The following is an 18,957-nucleotide window of genomic DNA, read 5'->3' as shown; positions in this document are numbered from 1 at the left end:
TTGTGTGAATTGGCCTCTTTAGACACTCACTAACCTCTGATCCAACTACGTAGTCCTGAAGGAGATAAATCCTCATCATGGATGAGCTTCCTTTATAGGAAAAATATTCATCCAACTGATAGTACACTATCCCTTCTCTGATCTCAACTAGGTCTCTGTCTGAACTGACATGCATGAGTTATTCATGAGAGAATCTTCAGTTATCTGAAGTACAACAGTTATATGCTAGCATGCATTAACTAATTGAACTTACTTAATTTAAACAAACTGTTTAAATCAAATATAACTGGACTTGACTCAGTTAACTGAGCCAACTAATTACTACTCAAACTAGAACTCATCCTTATCTCTTTAACTGATGGATAAATTCCTCAATTAATAGATAAACTGTTGCATGTCCTCACATAGACTTCATGTTTGATTTTTCACAACTAATTAACTCATGGTGAATTAATTAATTTGTTTTCAAAGAGCTGCTAAGACCAAATTCGAATTTTACTTCCTATTTTTAGTCGAGGGACTGACTAAAATAGGAATCCATCTTGAACTGCTAAATATAGCAATTCTATTTTTAGCACTTCCATTTTTCACTCCTTGTTGCCCAATCCAGCACTGGTAACCAAACTGCTATTTATAGCAGTGCTATTTTTAGAACTTCTATTTTTAGCATTTCTTGTTGCTATTTTCAACACTCCCTCTCAACAAGAAAGACATTCAACTCGAACCTGATCTTGTACCTCTAGAATGTTCTACATGCAACACTTCTACCAAGTGTGGTTGCTCCAGCAACTCTAGAAACAAAAAAAATCCCCAACTGACCTCTCTGTTGGGCTAGAAACATACTCTTATGTTGAAGCTCTACCTGCTGCTGACAAGTGCTCCCTCTCTGGCCTCTGAGCTACTACAACACTCCATACATCTTGCGTCGTTTCCCACCTCTCTGTGCCATCCTGCACTAGTGCAACACTCCTGTGCCTCTCACATTGTTGCAACCTACTAGCTCTACATAGTCCGGGGACTCCTGCAGTATAGCTCTCTCTGTTGCTCCATCCGCATTTGCCTCTACCCAATCATCCAGTCTTGCTACTCTTCGTCAGGGCTCCTATAACAAAGTCGAATCAAAGAGGTTGGGTACTTCAAGGATCCTGCCCCCATATCAACCTCCGTGGGACGATCACTCAACATTGCCCCACCTCCTTCCTGGAGGTATGGATGTATACGATCCCTCTACCCACTTAACTCAAAATTTCCCCCTTTTGGAGGTCTCTGCATGAGTGGATGCCTCCACTCTGTCTCCTCTTGGCTTCACCAATTGTGGCTGCTCCGCAAAATCCTGAAGCTGCTTCACCAATCGTGGCTCCTCCACAATTGTCTCAGACTTTGTCTGGCAATGCATGTTGAGAGGTAATTTACTCTCCCTCTCAACCACCAAGTCTCCATCAATTTCCTTGCTCCTCAAGGCTTTACATGCATCTTGAACCCCAAGAGCATACAGGTTCCTGACCTGTGAACCAATCTGCTTCACTTGTCTAATGATGATGTGTCTAAGGAAAATCTTTCCCTTACTGAAGACTACATCATAGCCTCTATCTTCTAGCATCGTGATCGACACCAAGTTTCTCTTCAGTCCTGGTACATACTTGACATCGGTCAAGGTAAGGTGAGCTCCATGCTCCCTCTAAAAAATAACCGTGCCTACACCTGAGACACTATACTTTTCATCATTACCCATCACTATGAGTATCTGGAGATCTTTCTCCTCCAAAGTACTGAGAAAACTCTTGTCGCCGGTCATGTTGAAAGAAGCTCCATTGTCAAGAAACCAACCACTTCCCACCATGGATGAAACCATGCATGCGAAGAGTGTTAAATCCAACTCAAACTGTGAAACAAGTGCCTCACCTTCTGATCCTTCCCCGGATCCCTTCTTGGATTTCCTCTGTGGACAATTTGTAGAAAAATGGCCCACCTCATGACAACGAAAACATCACACTTTCGATTTGTCAAACTTCTTCCCACCATGGGAAGAACTAGATTCGAAAAGAGAAACCTTCTCCTTCCCCTTCTTCACCTTACTTGCTAAGGCACAATTTTCTTCATCCTCCATGGATGAAGAACCATCTCTGGTGCTTCTTCTTATCTCCTCCTGCATCAAATCCGACCAAAGTCGTTCCCATTTTGGCAGTTTCTCTCTTCCATTAACTGAGTCCTGGTAGCTATGCCAACTCTTAGGAAGATCGAGGAGTGCAAGACTCACCATGTCATCAGCTGTCACGATTCCTACACTTCCAAGCTCATCCCTACATGTGGTGAGCTTGTTCAGATATGAAGAGATTGTGTTGCCCTTTTCACACTTGATCTTTCGAAGCTTGTCTTTCAGTGCCAGCTTCTCTGATCACTGCTATTTTGATATAGATCTTTCAATGTTTTCCACATTGAAAATGGTGTCCTTTTCCCATGGAGACTCGAGACTATGTGATCTCGAACTCCCTCCAAAAGGATTCTCCTTGCTATAGCCACACATTTCTTCCATTCAGCCAATTCAGAAGCATCAATCCGCTTGGGGAATTCTTGATCAATGAAGTCCTTTAGACCGTTATCCTCTAGTATTGCTTCCATGTGATCCTTCCAAGCTATATAATTCGAACTGTCATCAAGGGCATATTCGAGTCTGAAACTATTGAACGCCATAGGTGAAATAAAGATGTGATAAGAACTATATTTCTATATTCAGGAATCACAAATTTCAACTTCTCCCTTCTTGTATATTGTTCTTCCTTGATCATGTGTGCTCCGCTACCATGTAGAAATTCCCACTGTATATCACCTGGTAATGCAATGTACTAAAGCAAAACACTTGATCTACTTCTATAAAAAATTTAGCGGAAGCTTAATCCAACATGAGAAACATCAATAAGAACACATATAATTAATGAGAAGGAATCAACCACACATAACACAGAAGAATTTACCTGGGGAAAGCCTCAGCCTAAAACCCCAACTTTGTATTATCATACAAGTGGAAATATAGCCAGTATTACAAAAAAAATCAGCTCAAAAGCTATCTTGCTCTCTCTACAATACCTCTGCTACTCATAGACAATCAAAGGCCTCTATCTAACCTCTGGTCTGCCCTCCAAGCATCCTATTTCTTTGCGCAATTTTGATTGGGGCCCAGTGCAGCAACTTGTGTGAATTGGCCTCTCCACACACTCACTAACCTCTGATCCAACTACGCAGTCCTGAAGGAGATAAATCCGCATCATGGATGAGCTTCCTTTATAGGAAAAATATTCATCCAACTGATAGTACACTGTCCCTTCTCTGATCTCAACTAGGTCTCTATCTGAACTGACATGCATGAGTTATTCATGAGAGAATCTTCAGTTATATGGAGTACAACAGTTATATGCTAGCATGCATTAACTAACTGAACTTAATTTAAACAAACTATTTAAATCAAATATAATTAGACTTGATTCAGTTAACTGAGCCATCTACTTACTACTCAAATTAGAACTCATCCTTATCTCTTTAACTGATGGATAAATTCCTTAATTAATAGATAAACTGTTGCATGTCCTCACATAGACTTCATGTTTGATTTTTCACAACTAATTAACTCATGCAGAATTTATTAATTTATTTTCAAACAACTGCTAAGACAAAATTCGAATTTTACTTCCTATTTTTAGTCCAGGGACTGACTAAAATAGGAATCCATCCTGAGCTGCTAAAAATAACACTTCTATTTTTAGCACTTCCATTTTTCATTCCGTGTTGCCTAATCTAGCACTGGTACCCAAACTACTATTTATAGCAGTGCTATTTTTAGCAATTCTTGTTGCTATTTTCAACAAAAACTAACACATCTACCATTTATTTTCCATACCCAATATGGTCAGTGCTCTTTCTTAGCACCATAATATATCTTTCCACTACAGTTTCTCTCTAAAAATTATTTCACTCTTTTCAACTCAAATTTCCTTTTGTTCCATTCATGCTCTTACACTCACATTTCTCAATATTTAGTTATACATAGCCCATGTTGCCATAAAATGGTTGTATGTCTTTTCCCACCAACTTCTTACATGCATTCATTTCATTAGTTAAAGAAGGATTGCATGTGGAAATTTTCCCTTAGTCCTTGCTTGACCCCCTCTCCTATGGGGTCATATCGCTAAGACATTATTCTCCCTCTTATATTATAACCATCAATGTATTTTCATTAAATCAATGTGTGTATAAATTATAATTCTAGGCTCTATAGCCTTTATTTAGTATATTCTTTTTGTTTGAAGTCATATCGTTTCACTACCCTAAATCATATCGTCATAATTACAATGTGATTTATGGGAATTAAAACTTGGATATTACATCCCCTCACTATGTTACCAACTTAACTCGAACTATGACTTCAAACTAGGACGCTAGCCCTCAAAACCTATGTTTTTGCATCAAAAAAATGAAATAAACCCCTAAATCAAAAAGTGGTACCACCAATAACACCCTTTGTTACAATTAAAATTACAACATTTTTCAATCAAGGCATTCAAAATCAATATTATTATTAAGGAAAACCTTAAAAATCAACATCTAAATCAAAAATTTGTTCAACAAAGAGCAATATATTTTTTTTTAAGGTTAAAATTATAGCTCACTTGAAATTGTATCCTTAACAACTAGTACCATTGCAACTTGTTGAATTTTTGTAGCTATGGTCAGTCTTCATAATTGATATTTTAGCCCCTCCAAATATATCTAATACATGTTCTTCATGTCGGCTTCAAAAAGAGGGAATTTTGAATTTTCAAATATTGAGTTTTTGCCTTTAAATGTAACAACCCTCGTGAAAATTCCATGTAATAAAGTTAATAAAGAAAAAAATAAGACCATAGGTAAGGGACACATATTCCAAGCTGAATGTTGGGCAAATATATCCTAGCGGGCATCATTGGATGTGTTTATGGCTAAGGGAAATTATCAAAGGCAAAGGAAAAGGCTTTGGCACATTTATTTATGAAAATAAAGGAAATCAGGAGAAAAGTAAGGTGAAATGTCAGAGGGTGCATGCGAGGAGGAAAATGAAGGAAAATCATGGAAAATGAAGAAAATAGAGGCCTCATTAATAAAAAGGCTTCTGAGGATCAGTTGGTAACTTTTTGTCAGTTCAGTTTTGGAACTCTCTCATTATTCTCTCTCTCTCTCTCTCACTCTTGGACACTTGGAGTTTTCTTGGAGAACTCTAGATTTGGAGCAAGGAAGGAAAGAAAGTAAAGGGGAAAGAAGGAAGAGTAGGATCAAGCAACTTGTGTTTTTATTCGCTTTAACATTGTCTATGCAGTGCTGTGTTTTTCTCTGTTGAACATTCTCTACGCAGTGCTGACCATTGTATGTGCTCGACACTAGAGGAGTTCGACGCAATGTGAATAGATCAGCCTTGATGTTTTGCATGTTATGTTAATATCTAGCAGGTCACATTGATGCATGGTTTTCACTGCAACTTATTTAATTTTTTTCTTCTGGCTTTGTAGGCCTGCTCGGTGCTGGAGGAGTTCGACGCCAAGGAGTTCGGCACACTGTGAATGACTCAGGTCAGGTTGATGTTTACTAGGTTGATGCTTTATAGGTTACGTTGATGTTTAGCAAGTCACATTGATGTATAGTTTTCTTTACAACTTGTTTAATTTTTTTTGTTTTTGCAAGTCTGCTCGGTGCTAGAGAAGCTCGACGCTAGAGGAGTTTGACATCGAGGAGTTCGACGTTAACTGGATGTAGGAATCTTGACTTCTTTCCCCATCTAATCAACCCATCATGATTGCCAAAATAACTCTCTCTCAAAAATAGTCATCTTCTGTTAAAAAATGTTCATATTAATGCAACAGAAACTATGCATATTAATATATATAATGCTTATATATCAATATTTTCATGAATATATATCTATATATATATCTATATATATATATATATATATATATATATATATATATATATATATATATATATATATATATATATATATATATATATATATATATATATATATAACCTTTTGTTTATGAAAAATCTAAACTATTAAAAATTGTTCATTAGGTTCATATTTTTTTTTTGTAAACTGCAGAGGTACTCATTTTTTTCTATTACTGAAAAGCAAGAAACATAATGTCAAGGTGGCCTTAACCCGCCCCATGGGGAAACTGAGTTTTTGTCCACCTTAATTTTTTTACAGCTAACCAAAAATAATATGTCCATATTCTGTTAACCCATGCTAAGTAGGTTGCACAGTCATGACAGTTTCTATCACTATATACCTGTATATATCGTCTTTCCCTATCTAGTACAAATTGTTTTTTGAAATTAATTGGACTCTGTAGGCCCATCAAAAATTGGTACATATCTTCCATTATGGGGCTGCTGTTGTTGCCTGCTACTCCGCTCCACTTCTGGTGTTCGAATGGCCTTCTTTTATCATCTTCTGGATTTCCACTAATTTTTTGTCCTGCATTTCCAAGGTAATTTGAATAGTCCTCAGTTCACTCCTTAGGTTTGGCATCCCTTGCGCTACCTCAACCATTTCCGTTGCTGCTTGTTCCATAGCCTTCGCCAGTAACCTCTTCATTACCCAATATATATGCAGCGATTGCTTGAATAGGGTCATTCTACCCCTAGTATCACCTGGGTCAGGAAGAAGGAACTCTCAGTCCTCCATTTCAGAGTCTGATTGCGCCTGGATGGCTTCCTCTTCCATATGTTGTATTATTCTTCTGATTTTTGGGTTGGTATTAGTACTGTAGGCCCTTTCTGCTTTCTGCACTTTATTGTCTATGGTTCTTCTTGTCTTTTTATCAGGTTTACCTGCTCTTTCTCTGCCCCTTCCTCTCTGTCCCCGACCTCTTCCCCTACCTCCTTTGTTTCTATACTGTCCGACCCCTCCTCTGTTTTCTAGCCTTGACATGCTGCCTTCGGCTCGGGTTCTCTTTAGCCCGTAGCCTTGATGCTTTTTGATTTCATCCCACTCTTGATTCTCCTCTAGCTTTTTCTTCTCTTACCTCCATTCTCCCAATACTGGTCCGCCGCTGCCCTGTCCAAATCATGCATTCCCTGCTCCTCTTCAGAGTCGTCCTGTATCACAAAGACTTCCTCTAATTCCTCTTTCGCCACTCTTTTTCCTTTTCGCTCCCGGTTTCTGCGTTCCATGGTCGTCGCGTCTTCCTTGTGGCTCCCTCTTTTTCTGGTCTCCATGTTGTTTTTACTCTCTCTGTTTGTTATTCTGTCTTCCTGAGCTTGGAGCTTGCCTTCGTCCTTATCGTTATCCGTCCTCAGTCTTTTTCTATTCTCGATCCCATCTACAACGGAGATCTTATGTCCTTGCACACCTTTCTCCTTTTCTTTAATGATTTCCCTCTCCTCGTTCCGCTTATCTGTCATTCTTGATTGATTCTGCCACCTGTTGTCTTGCTTGTCGCCTACCTCTTCACCTACCTCTTTCCAACTATCATTTTGTTTCTATGTTCTGACTGACTGTTTCTTCCTCCTCTCCTTACCACCATTTTGCTTTTAAAGTGTTGTACTGTTTGATTATTTCTGCTGCTCATATGTACCTTATTCATTATAGTCTTTCTGGTCACAGTACTGCTCCCTTGCCTCTCCTGACTTACATTTATTATCCTACCTCGTCTCTCCATCATTTCGCTCTGGGGTCTGCAAGATTTGTTATTGTTGTATAGATTCCACATAGTCATGATTAATAATTGTTGTCAGCTCCTCCCACTTCGAGTTGTGTATTACCAATGGCCATTTATTATCGATCCAGTTTTCCTGATTATTACTTCCCCAATTGGCAAGAAAATCTGCCGCCTGATTTCCTTTTCTTCTAACATGACTTAACAATTTATAGTCAATCCTTTTCAACAGCTCTGCCAGCTCTTGAACTATCCCCGCCGTTCTCCAACTTGCAGCTATTTGTTCCCAGTTTTTCCCATTATTAAGTTTTCTCAGCATTTCTATTACTATATGAGAATCCCCTTCAATTTCCAGATTTCTATAGCTATTTCTTACCGCAATTCTCAGGCCCTGCTGTACTGCCCACAATTCCGCTTCGTTATTTGTCATCTCGCCTCCCCATTCTGCAAAGATCCACCTGGTAGTTTTCTCGCTATCTCTAAAAACCCCCCCAAAACCTGCATTCCCTGGGTTCCCTTTTGAGGCACCGTCAAAATTTAATTTTACAAATTTCCCTCTAGGGTATCTAAATTGCTCTGAACTTTGAGCAATTTTGCTCATTCGCTTTACTTTCCTGGTATACACCATTTCATATTTCAGATTTAGTTTTGCTAAGATTTGTTCTTCATTCTGATCTTCCTTCCATTCCTCCTCATTCCATTCTTCGGCTAGGATCGTTTCTCTTACTGAGCTTAGGACTCTTTTCCATATGACATCAGGGTTTTTGTTCTTATCTCGGAAAATCCTACGGTTTCTTTCTTTCCACAATAGCCAGATCACAAAACCTATCGTCAGCCTCCATGCTCTCCCCACTACTTTACAGTGAAAATTTTCTTTATGCCATTGGAATATGGTTTGTCTTATGTCCCTAGGATTTCTTTTAGATTTGCCATACAGGTTTCTTGTCTCAATCCATAAGTGCTTCGCATATAGACAATCGTTCAGTATATGCTCCTGAGATTCCGCTTCTGAATGGCATAGGCTGCATCTTGACGGCCCGAGGATTCCTCTCCTTTGAATTTTATCCCATGTCAAGATTCTTTCTTTTGCCACTAGCCATGCAAAGAGGGTTATTTTTGGCCACCATTTGTTATCCCAAATGATCTTCCATTCCAAATTATCCTCTATTCTCTCCTGTTGCCCCATCAGATAATAGGCCTCCTTAACAGTGAAAGTTCCTTTTGTTGAATTTCCCCATCTGAAAATATCTTTTCCATTTCTAACTTTTATTTTTCTTGATTCCACCTCCTTTAAGTAAGTTCGCTGTTGTTCTTGATCTATGTCTACATCCCATTCTTCTGGCTTTTTCCATTTGCGCCATATTCCATCTGTTTCCTCTTCCTTCCAAAAGTCTTTCACGTACTTCCTGTTATCCCTAAGTGCTCTGTGTTGTAAACTCTGAAGGGGTTGTATGCTGCTCAACTTGTCTTGCTGTTGCCACTTCTCATCCCAAAATCTGGCTTCTCTTCCTCCTCGAATTTCCCAAAAGGCATTATTGTTTATGAGGTCCCTGTTTTGGCTTGCTAAGTCCCAGATTGCAGATCCTTTCTAGATTTCTTCCACACGAAGGATTTCCTTTGTTTTTCTTGGCATGTTGTACTTTTGTCTCCAAATTTCTTTCCACAGGTCATTACCTCCCCTCATCCATCTCCACCATAATTCTCTCAATCCTAGTACACCTTCCTCCTTTCTTCTCGAAATTTTTTTCCAAGATACTAAAGCCCATTTCCTTTATTGATTTGGACCTCCCCAGATGAATTTCTGGTAGATTTCTCTGATTTTGGAACATACTCCTTGGGGAGCAGCCATTATTGATAAGGGGTAAATAGGTATAGCTTGAAGCACAACTTTCAGGAGGACTATCCTTCTCGCAATGTTTAAGGATCTGAATGACCAGCTTGCCATTTTATTTCTGAGTTTTTCTATAACCTTTTGCCAATTGCCCAATCTCTTAGGATTTATGTCTATCTGGTTTCCCAAGTATTTGGTTGGGAGATCCCCCTGCCTGAATCCCAGAGTCCTGGTTAAGTGAACTTTGATTGAGTCAATGGTGTTAAAGATGAAAGTACACGACTTCTCCTTGTTGATTTCCATCCCTGATGCTTCCACAAAAAAGTCCAAGATTCTTTTCATATTTCTTACCTCTTTAAGTGAGGCCTCTCCAAATAGCATAATGTCGTCTACAAACTGCTGGTGAGTTATGGTTAGATTGTTCCCCCGTAGTCTTAGACCCTTAATTTTATTTTCTTGTAATTCCTTCTTAAAATATCTACCCAGGCCCTCAGCTGCCATTATAAATAGAAACGAGGATAAAGGATCCCCTTGTCGGATTCCTCTAGTCGCATTGAAAGTTTTTGATGGAGTCCCATTCACCAGTATCGAGAAATTTGGAGTTGATATTAGATTATACACCCATTCTATCCATCTGTTGTTAAAACCAAAAATCTCTAGGACTTTTTTCAAATAGTTCCAATTTAATCTATCATATGCCTTAGATAGATCGAGCTTAATCATCATTCCTTTCTGTTTCTTCATTTTTAATGAGTGTATTACTTCTTGCGAGACAACTTGTCCATCAAGAATCTGTCTACCTTCTACGAAGCCTGTTTGCTCAGGGGAGATTAGGCTGACCAGAAGGGGCTTTAGTCTTTTGGCAATCAGGGTTGCAATTATTTTATATATGACATTACATAGTGCTATTGGTCTAAAGCCCTGAGCAGCTTCTGAATTTGCACTCTTAGGAATCATAGTAAAGAAGGTTGAGTTTATAGCTGGCCATACCTTTTGTTTCATGCGGGACTCTTCTACAAGCTCCAGGATTTCTTTACCCAAAAAGTGCCATCCTGCTTGATAAAACTCCACCGTGTATCCATCAGGCCCCGGAGCTGTACCTTTCTTCATATTCATTACAATTTCCTCTACTTCTTCTAAGGTAGCGGCTCTCATCAGAGCTTTATTTTGCTCCTATGTTATTATTTTAGGGATTACCTGGCATATGTTTTCTATAGCTCTTGACCGGTCTGTATGTGGTTCAGACAAAATATTTTTATGATAATCTACCAGGACTTTTTCAATTCCTTCCTGCTCAACAATCCTTTCTCCACCTTCATTCCTGATAGATAGTATCCTGTTTCTCTGCCTGTGTTGTATCATGGCTTGATGGAAGAACTTTGTGTTTCTTTCTCCCTCCCTTAGCCACTTAATTCTGGATTTTTGTCTCCATAAGATCTCCTCCTGCTTCCTTCTCTCTTCCATTTTGGCTATTATGATCCCTTCGTCTTCGCTGCTCTCCTCTGTTCTTCCTTCAGTAATTATTCTTTGCTGTAATACTTCCATATCTTTTTCTAATTTCTGTTTCTCCTCCATTATGTTCCCAAATTTTTCTTTATTCCATTTCTTTTCCTCCCTTTCAATTCCTTGAGTTTTAACTGAAATGTATGCATCTTCCCTTTTCCTTGTATTGTGCTTTGAGTCCACCATTCCTCTGCTTTTTGTAAAAAAAGTGGATTTCTTAGCCAGAAGGCCTCAAATCTGAAAGGTTTTCTGCCTGAACTTTTTTTAATGTCTATTTCCAATCTGACCGACCAATGATCTGATCCTAGCATAGGAATTATTTTTGCTTCTATAAAGACATCTTTGTTCATAATTGATTCTGATAATAGGAATCGATCTAATCTGGAGGCTATTTGGTTCTTTCCCCCTCTTCTATTATTCCATGTATATACCCCATTAATGGTTGGTATATCTACCATTCTCTGTTCGGTTATCATTTCATTAAATATCTCCATATTCTGATCTGCTCTCCTTATTCCTCCTTTTTTTTCCTCTACAGTTCTAATCATATTAAAATCCCCCCCTACTATCCATGGTAATTCCGGGTTGATCCTTCTAGCTGCTTGCACATTCCTGAGGAACCTTTCTCTTTCTCCTGGTACATGAGGGCCATAGACTCCTGAAATGAGGATTTTTTCCTTAGTCCCTATAATCCTACCTATACCAGTGAGAACTCTGGGCAGACTTATCCAGTTTTCAAAGACTATCTCGTTTGGGTTCCACAAAATTACTAAACCTCCTGCTGATCCATTTGCGTCTTGTCCCATTACCTCATATTGTAGTCTGCCACTTTTGATTATTTCTTCCATTTGCTTCATACTAATCTTTGTCTCTTGGATTATTATAATCCCTGGTTTGTCTTTTTTTAACCTCTCTTCTAGGTATCGCTGCTTTCCCTTACTGTTGAGTCCCCTAATGTTCCAACTTATAACTATCATTTAAAACTTTTTGGGGGGTTGGTGAAATACCTCTGACAGAGGTATGACTTTGCCTGAATTAACCAGAATTTCTCCAATAGTTTGGATGGTTTCATTCATCGTTTTTCTGCCTCTCTTTCTGTTGCCTTTGCCAGTATTGTCCATTCCCATGGAATTATTTTCCTGAACCCCTGCTATGCCTGTTTGGTTATCCAGAAATTTGCCTCTTTTTCCTTTATATCTTTGAAATGCCTCCTTGTATAATTGCTTTTGAGCTTCTGGTATAAATCTTTCGTCTAGGTTTTTGCACTCCTGTATCAGTTTTCTCATGATTTTTTCCTCCTCTACCTCATTTTCTTTTGGTGTTTCCGTCTCCATTTGAACTTGTTCTATTATTATCTCCACCCTTTCTCCTGTTCCTTCTTCAGTTTCTCCTACTTTTACTGTGTCTTTATTCTTCCCCTCTTTGACTATTTCCATTGGTTCGTCCTCTGCCCCATCTTCCTCTACTATTTTATCTTCTTTCTCTTCATTATCCTGCTGTAGAATTTTGAATTTATTATGGCTCTCTATATCCACTGGTTTTGATTGCGTTTGTATTTTTATTCCTTCGTTTCCAGATTTCTTTCTTCTGTTTAGCTGCTGGAAACCCTTTTCCTCTTCTTCTGTTCTTCCTGCTTTCCTTTGTTCTGCTTCTTGTTGTCTTATAATTTCCTCTTCCTTATTTATCGGGCACTGCTTGTATAGATGGCCATATTCATGGCATCTTCTGCACATAAAAGGTATGTGTTCATAGTCTATCGGTTGTTGCCATATCTCATCATGATATTCTAGTTCTATTTACTCAGGCAGCGGTTCAGCTATATTCATGTAGACGCACAATCTTGCATAAGATGTGTATTTCCCTCTTTTCATGGATTCTCCTACCTTCACAAAGGCTCCAATTGTGTTACCAATTCCTTCGATGATTTCGGGATCCCAAAATTCCACTGGTAGGCGAAATAATCTGACCCAGATTGGTGCTGCTAACATTTTTTCATTTTCAGGGTTGTATCTTTCCTCCCAATATTTCATAAACAAGCCTGCATTGTTCATGAAGTAGGGTTCTTCTTCAAAAACTCTGTCTTTATCTTCCAGATTTGTAAATATGACTGTAAAAAACCCTTTAGCTCCTAGTTTTAGCTCGATATGCCCTTTTGGTCTCCATCTCTGTTGTATCCATTTAAATAAATCCTTTTCTGTTGGCCAAAACCCTACAAACTTGCAAATCAAAGCATGATATTTCATGTAGCAGTTATATTTCTCAAGTTTGTTATTGGGTATTACATACCTTGGTTTTTTCTGTGCCCTTGGTAAGCATCTTCCTCTTGTTTTCAGTTGCCATTGATTTCCCATTACTAGAGCCTCTCTGTTGTTCTCTCTTGGGTTGCCCTGTGTTCTGCTCCCGCTTGCTTCTCCTACTGTTACATTTTTATAGGAGGGGATCTCTCCCCTCCCCTGCCGGCTTTCCATGGCTTCCTTCAGCTCTCCTGGCTTTTATTTGCTCCCTACCCAGCCAAACGAACTGCTTTCTTCCCTCTTACTGCATGCGTGGACCTTCTTCTATCTGTCGCTGTCACGATTTCCTGAACCTTTCGTCCTCTGCAAAATTCTTTCTTCAAACCCTAACCTTCATCTTCCTCGACCATCGCTCCCGAACCCATCAGTATCACTCTATCTGCAATATTGAAGCTCACATATTCATTAGGTTCATATTAATGCAACAGAAATTGTTCATATTAATTCCGTAGAGAAACGGTTCATATTAATATATATTATGTTCATATTAATATATATAATGCTTATATATTAATGTTTTCATAAACATAATTATATATAAACAAGAACCATAAAAAATTGATAAACAAAACCCTACTGAAAACTCTAAATATATTAAGGTTACGAAGAAAAGGGATGGACTGTAGTACTTAGACATTACATTGAATACACAAATAACTCACACAATAGCGAATCAGTTTTGAAAAACTGATCTATCTCCAATTGCAACACAATTTCTATAAAAAGTGTGCTCGAACTAATCAAGAAATAATGACAGTTGTTAGTATTTACAACCTGTTGTGGCCAGCAACAACCTCCCTTCTTATTTAGTTTTATCACTAATACTAAATAAGTGGGGACCCTTATTCAAAAAAAAAATTAAAATCAATTAGGGCTTGTATTTCCTTTTTGAATAAAACTTGCTATCATAAACTTAGGAGAATACCCGAAAAATCTAAAAAACACTTGAGTTTTATGATAAAGTGCAAATAGAACCACTCCTTCAATAAAGAGCGTCACATCGCAAAAAGGTAATGGATTCCTTCATACAAGCGGAATCTTAAGATTGCAAAACCGCGATACGAAATCACGCATTTAAAAGACACTCATCGCATCGCATGCCTCGAATATCACTTAAGCTAAAATGACTCAAACCACCGATATGTGATGGCGCATCTCACAAATTGCATTTCGCAGAAAATACATTGAATGGATGATTGCAACAAGAAACGGATTAGCGATATTGCGATCTGCGATATTGCGAAGCAAATCGCAAAGTCACCTCATCACAGATCTTCAGGGCTCGTCGTTCGAAAAAGTTTTTCCATAAAACAATGCCCAGTTATGCACATTAATATTAATTAATAAGTTAGTTGGTAATCATTAATGAAATATGGTTTTGATCTGATCGAAGAGCCATTTCACGTAGGGTGATATATTTTATATGTTTTCGGCATTTAAAGCTTTCCCGTCACCTTTTTCCTTATCATTACTCTTACCTCATTTGTAAACTACAGGAGCAAAGAACAGAAAAGTACACTTAAAGAAGTTTTGCATTCGGCCCAAATGCGATTTCCTCTAGCAAAATTTCAAGAGTTCAAAATGTATAGAGAAAGGAGGTTAGCTAATATCCCTTTGGATAAATTACACTTGGAACCCGTAAGGGAACCAACTCCCAGTTTCAGTCTCAATGAAAGTTCAGGCACAAACAGGTCTAAATCTAAGTCTGGGAGAGAAACGTTAGAACATTCCAAGAAGTATGAAAGTGACCATAATAAAAGCGAAGGGTCAGTAAGAGATACTACCCAGTCTATTGAGTGCCCAGAACAATAGATTTTGACCTCTCCACAGGTAAATCTCCCCCCTCTCATTGTCTAGCCACCACCAGTCAGAATTGAGCTGGATCAAGAATGGGAGACATTCAATGACTTAATCAATACTGAAGGACAGAGCACAAAGACACTTGAAAGTAATGTACAGATAGTGGATGATATAGTCACAGAGACAATCATCTATGTCCTAGAAATGGAACATATTCCCATTACCCCATCTTCTGAAATTATGCTCAAAATAGACGAAATTCCTCCTCTTGATGTATTTTATAGTCCGCAGCATAAGGCGGTGGTGAGAAGACAAAGAAAGAAGAGGAAATTGGAAAGCGTGCTCTCTCACGATGCATACCAATTAGACATCCTTTGGCAAGATCCCACCACTGGTTCTACTGAAAATCTCACTAAATTATCTCAAATCGCAGGATCATATGCTTCTGCGACCATTGATAAAGAATCTGAGGTACAACAATTACTGAAATAAAAAGAAGATCAAATACAGGTTATGCAGCAACAGCTACAACAAGCTAGCGCCAACAGTGAAGCACAGAAACAGCTTGAAAGCTTACAACAGGACTTTCAACAAATGTAGCTAGGATACCAGAACAGTTTGGCCGGAAGAGAAAAACAGTTACAGGTTATGCAAGAGATGCACAAGGATGATCCTAAGCTTATAGAATTCGTCACAGAATCCATTTCCTTAAATGATCAACTCCTGCAGTAGCAAGAAACATTGTGCCAAAGAATATCACAGTGGAGCTCTTATTGCGAAATAAGCGACCAAATTACTAATCAAGTCATGGACTTGCGACATGATTACGATTCAATTGATAAAAGAGTTCTTGAATATTTTGCTTGGCAGGAAATAGAAGAAGGGAAAAAGGTAGACGCTCCCATAATCAATGAAACCCACAAAGAAATGCTCTTTAACAAGTGGGATGCATAGATTAGGAAAGAAGAATAAGCGGTAGAAGAAGCAGCCATAGCAGCAAATAACTTCATTGACTGCATCAATGAAAATCTATATAGGGAAAATCTGATATCAAAGACCACTCCAGGATATTTACCAAATGTACAACATCTACAGGCAAGCTGGAGACAAAAGGCTCAAGAAAGAGCAGAGTCCATCAAAGGGTTAACCAAGTTGAATTGGGATTCTTACTGGACGTACTTGGTAAAACCACACAGCCAGTGCATGAATCTCAAATTTATCATTAATTACGCCGAGAAGATGGCGCTAGCACTTTCCGATTCCATTTTGGCAGGACAACTAAAGTCGGAGGTCGGCCAACCAACTCTCCTCAAGCAAATGATGAATGCTTGCGACTACAAGGAACAGATACATAGATAGTTATTTGTCAGTTTTAGTTTTAGATTCAGTTTTAGTTTTAATTTTTCTTTATTTTTGCCTAAAATAAGGATGGTAATTTAAACTGCATCATACATTTTTGTAATAAATTATTTTTAGATTTAGCTAGTAGTATTTAAACCCTTCCCATGCATTTAGAGAAGGGTCCTGAAATTCGTCAAAAACTTGTCCTCAAAACATGCACTTTTGCACCCTCCAAGGAGGTTTTGATGAATGAATGGAACAATATTTCTTGATATCTATGTTTAATATCTACTACTGATGTTGTACTTTTGTACTCTTAGTAGATGTTGGATTAAGAAGAGATAAATCATTATTGCTAAAGCTCATGAGTAGAACTAGCTATAAATGGTACTGTTATCTCTTAGCTATTTCTGCTTATGTGTTAAGCTGATATTCATGTTCAATTATTTATATATGAATGCTTGAATGCTTGAGTTATCATTTGGCACTTCTGTACAATGATAACTATTTATTTATGCTTAATATATGAGTAACCTATTATGCGATATGTTTTCCACAATTGTTTCGTCTAACATTTTATACGAAATGGTTTATCTTTATTGAATTATTTTCTCATAGTAGTTGAATGATCTTTATTACCAATTTCCATTTGAAACTATTTTATATCGCATAACTGAAAGATTAAATCCCAGGTTAGTTTTAGAATTAGATATTTCTATTCATTAGAATACGATTGCATTAGATTTAGAATAAAAGCATTTTACTTAGAAGTTATTAGGAAGGAAATATCAATTCTCAACACACACACACACGCATAAATTGGAAAATTGGTCCCATATCCCCAGTCGGACCCACTATACCAAATGGAAAAGGAGCTACTAACCAAGGTCCAGATCAGGTGGGTATCCCCATTGTTGTAGACCCGATTTTCGGGGCTTCAACACAACCAAAAAAATATGTATCAGACATATGAGCAAGTTAATGTATGAACATATGATAAGATAAGACTTGAATTACACTCCATAAGAAACAAGAAATGTTAAGCGAGAGAAATCAAGAAAAATTCAATTATAAAGTTCATTTGGTAAAGTTGCTTCCATTTTTAAAAATTTCTTTTACAAACTAGAATGAATTAGATTTTATATTCTAGATTTTTTATATTTATAAAATAGTCTCAATTAGTTTTCCTTTCAATGTTAAAATTATAAATACATTCTTTTAAGAAAAATATTTTTATTTAAATTAGTGAAAAAGTCTTGGCATCAAATTTAATATGAGTGGAAGAACTCATGATTTATCTTGAGCCTTTAAGTGGAAGAACAATATGTAGGTTGCATCATGCTACTCCAAATTATTATAAATCATAAGATTTGTTTCTTATTGCTTTCAACTCTATTGTCAATCCGATTCAATTTAATATTATATATATTCACCTATTTTCCCCTATTTTACCATATTTATTTAAGTGATAAGCCATCATAAACAAATTATTATAAATCATAAGATTTGTTTCTTATTGATTTCAACTCTATTGTCAATCTGATTCAATTTAATATTATATATATTCACCTATTTTCCCCTATTTTAATATATTTATTTAAGTGACAAGCCATAATAACTTTCCAATTCACATGGTTGCCTTATTCACTTGTCCTATCCATGAATAACATCCAATATGTACAAACCTTGGTTGTTGTTCTAATCCATGGTCTTGGGCAACCAAGCCAACGATCTTATGCATATCAAAGCTGTAATGGCTTTTTATCTTAATATTGAAGATAAATATAAGAATTATGGATGTTGGTGTAGATAGTGGCATGATCAAGAATCAACCCTTATTGCCTCATAGAAAAGCATTGAATGACTTATATGGAAGATGAAAATTGTAATTTTATTTATTTATTTATTTTTTATTTTTTAATATCGAGGATAAATATAGGATTTATGGATTTGAGTGTACTTAGTGGCATGATAACAAATCAACCCTTATTGCCTCATAGAAAGACATTGAATGACTTATACAGAAGATGAAAGCCCTTACACATTAGTTGTTTATTGATTTGAATGTGGTCATAAACTTTTTAAATGTGGAAATTTATGCAAAAAAATCATACATAACATGATGGAAAATATCCATTCATAGGTTAACCTTCGGTATAGTATAGCCCAAAATTGATAAACATGACAATATATATCTAATTTCAAGGATTGGTATTTTCCTCATAAGTAAAATATTCATTGAATAGTGAAGGAATCTCATTAGGCATGGAAGTACTATTAATTATTTTAGTCTTAGGGGTATGGAGAGTCACAGGAGTAACTATTAGAGGATTTGAGGCCCTAGCTTGGGTTGAAAATCACATTAATTTTTTATAATTAAAAATATTTTCTCATCATCAAAAATCAATGTAGTGTAGCATGTGTTTGAATGTTATTCTTGTGCATTCCAACATGAGAACATTTGTTAAGATGTTTTCCTAGTTGCATTGATTTGTAAATTGCC

Source organism: Pinus tabuliformis, chromosome 2_1 (assembly GCF_031772625.1).
Source record: "Pinus tabuliformis cultivar Carrire ecotype Pingquan chromosome 2_1, CPIR1, whole genome shotgun sequence".
In the NCBI taxonomy this organism is placed as follows: Eukaryota; Viridiplantae; Streptophyta; class Pinopsida; order Pinales; family Pinaceae; genus Pinus; species Pinus tabuliformis.
This window is presented reverse-complemented; position numbering follows the sequence as displayed.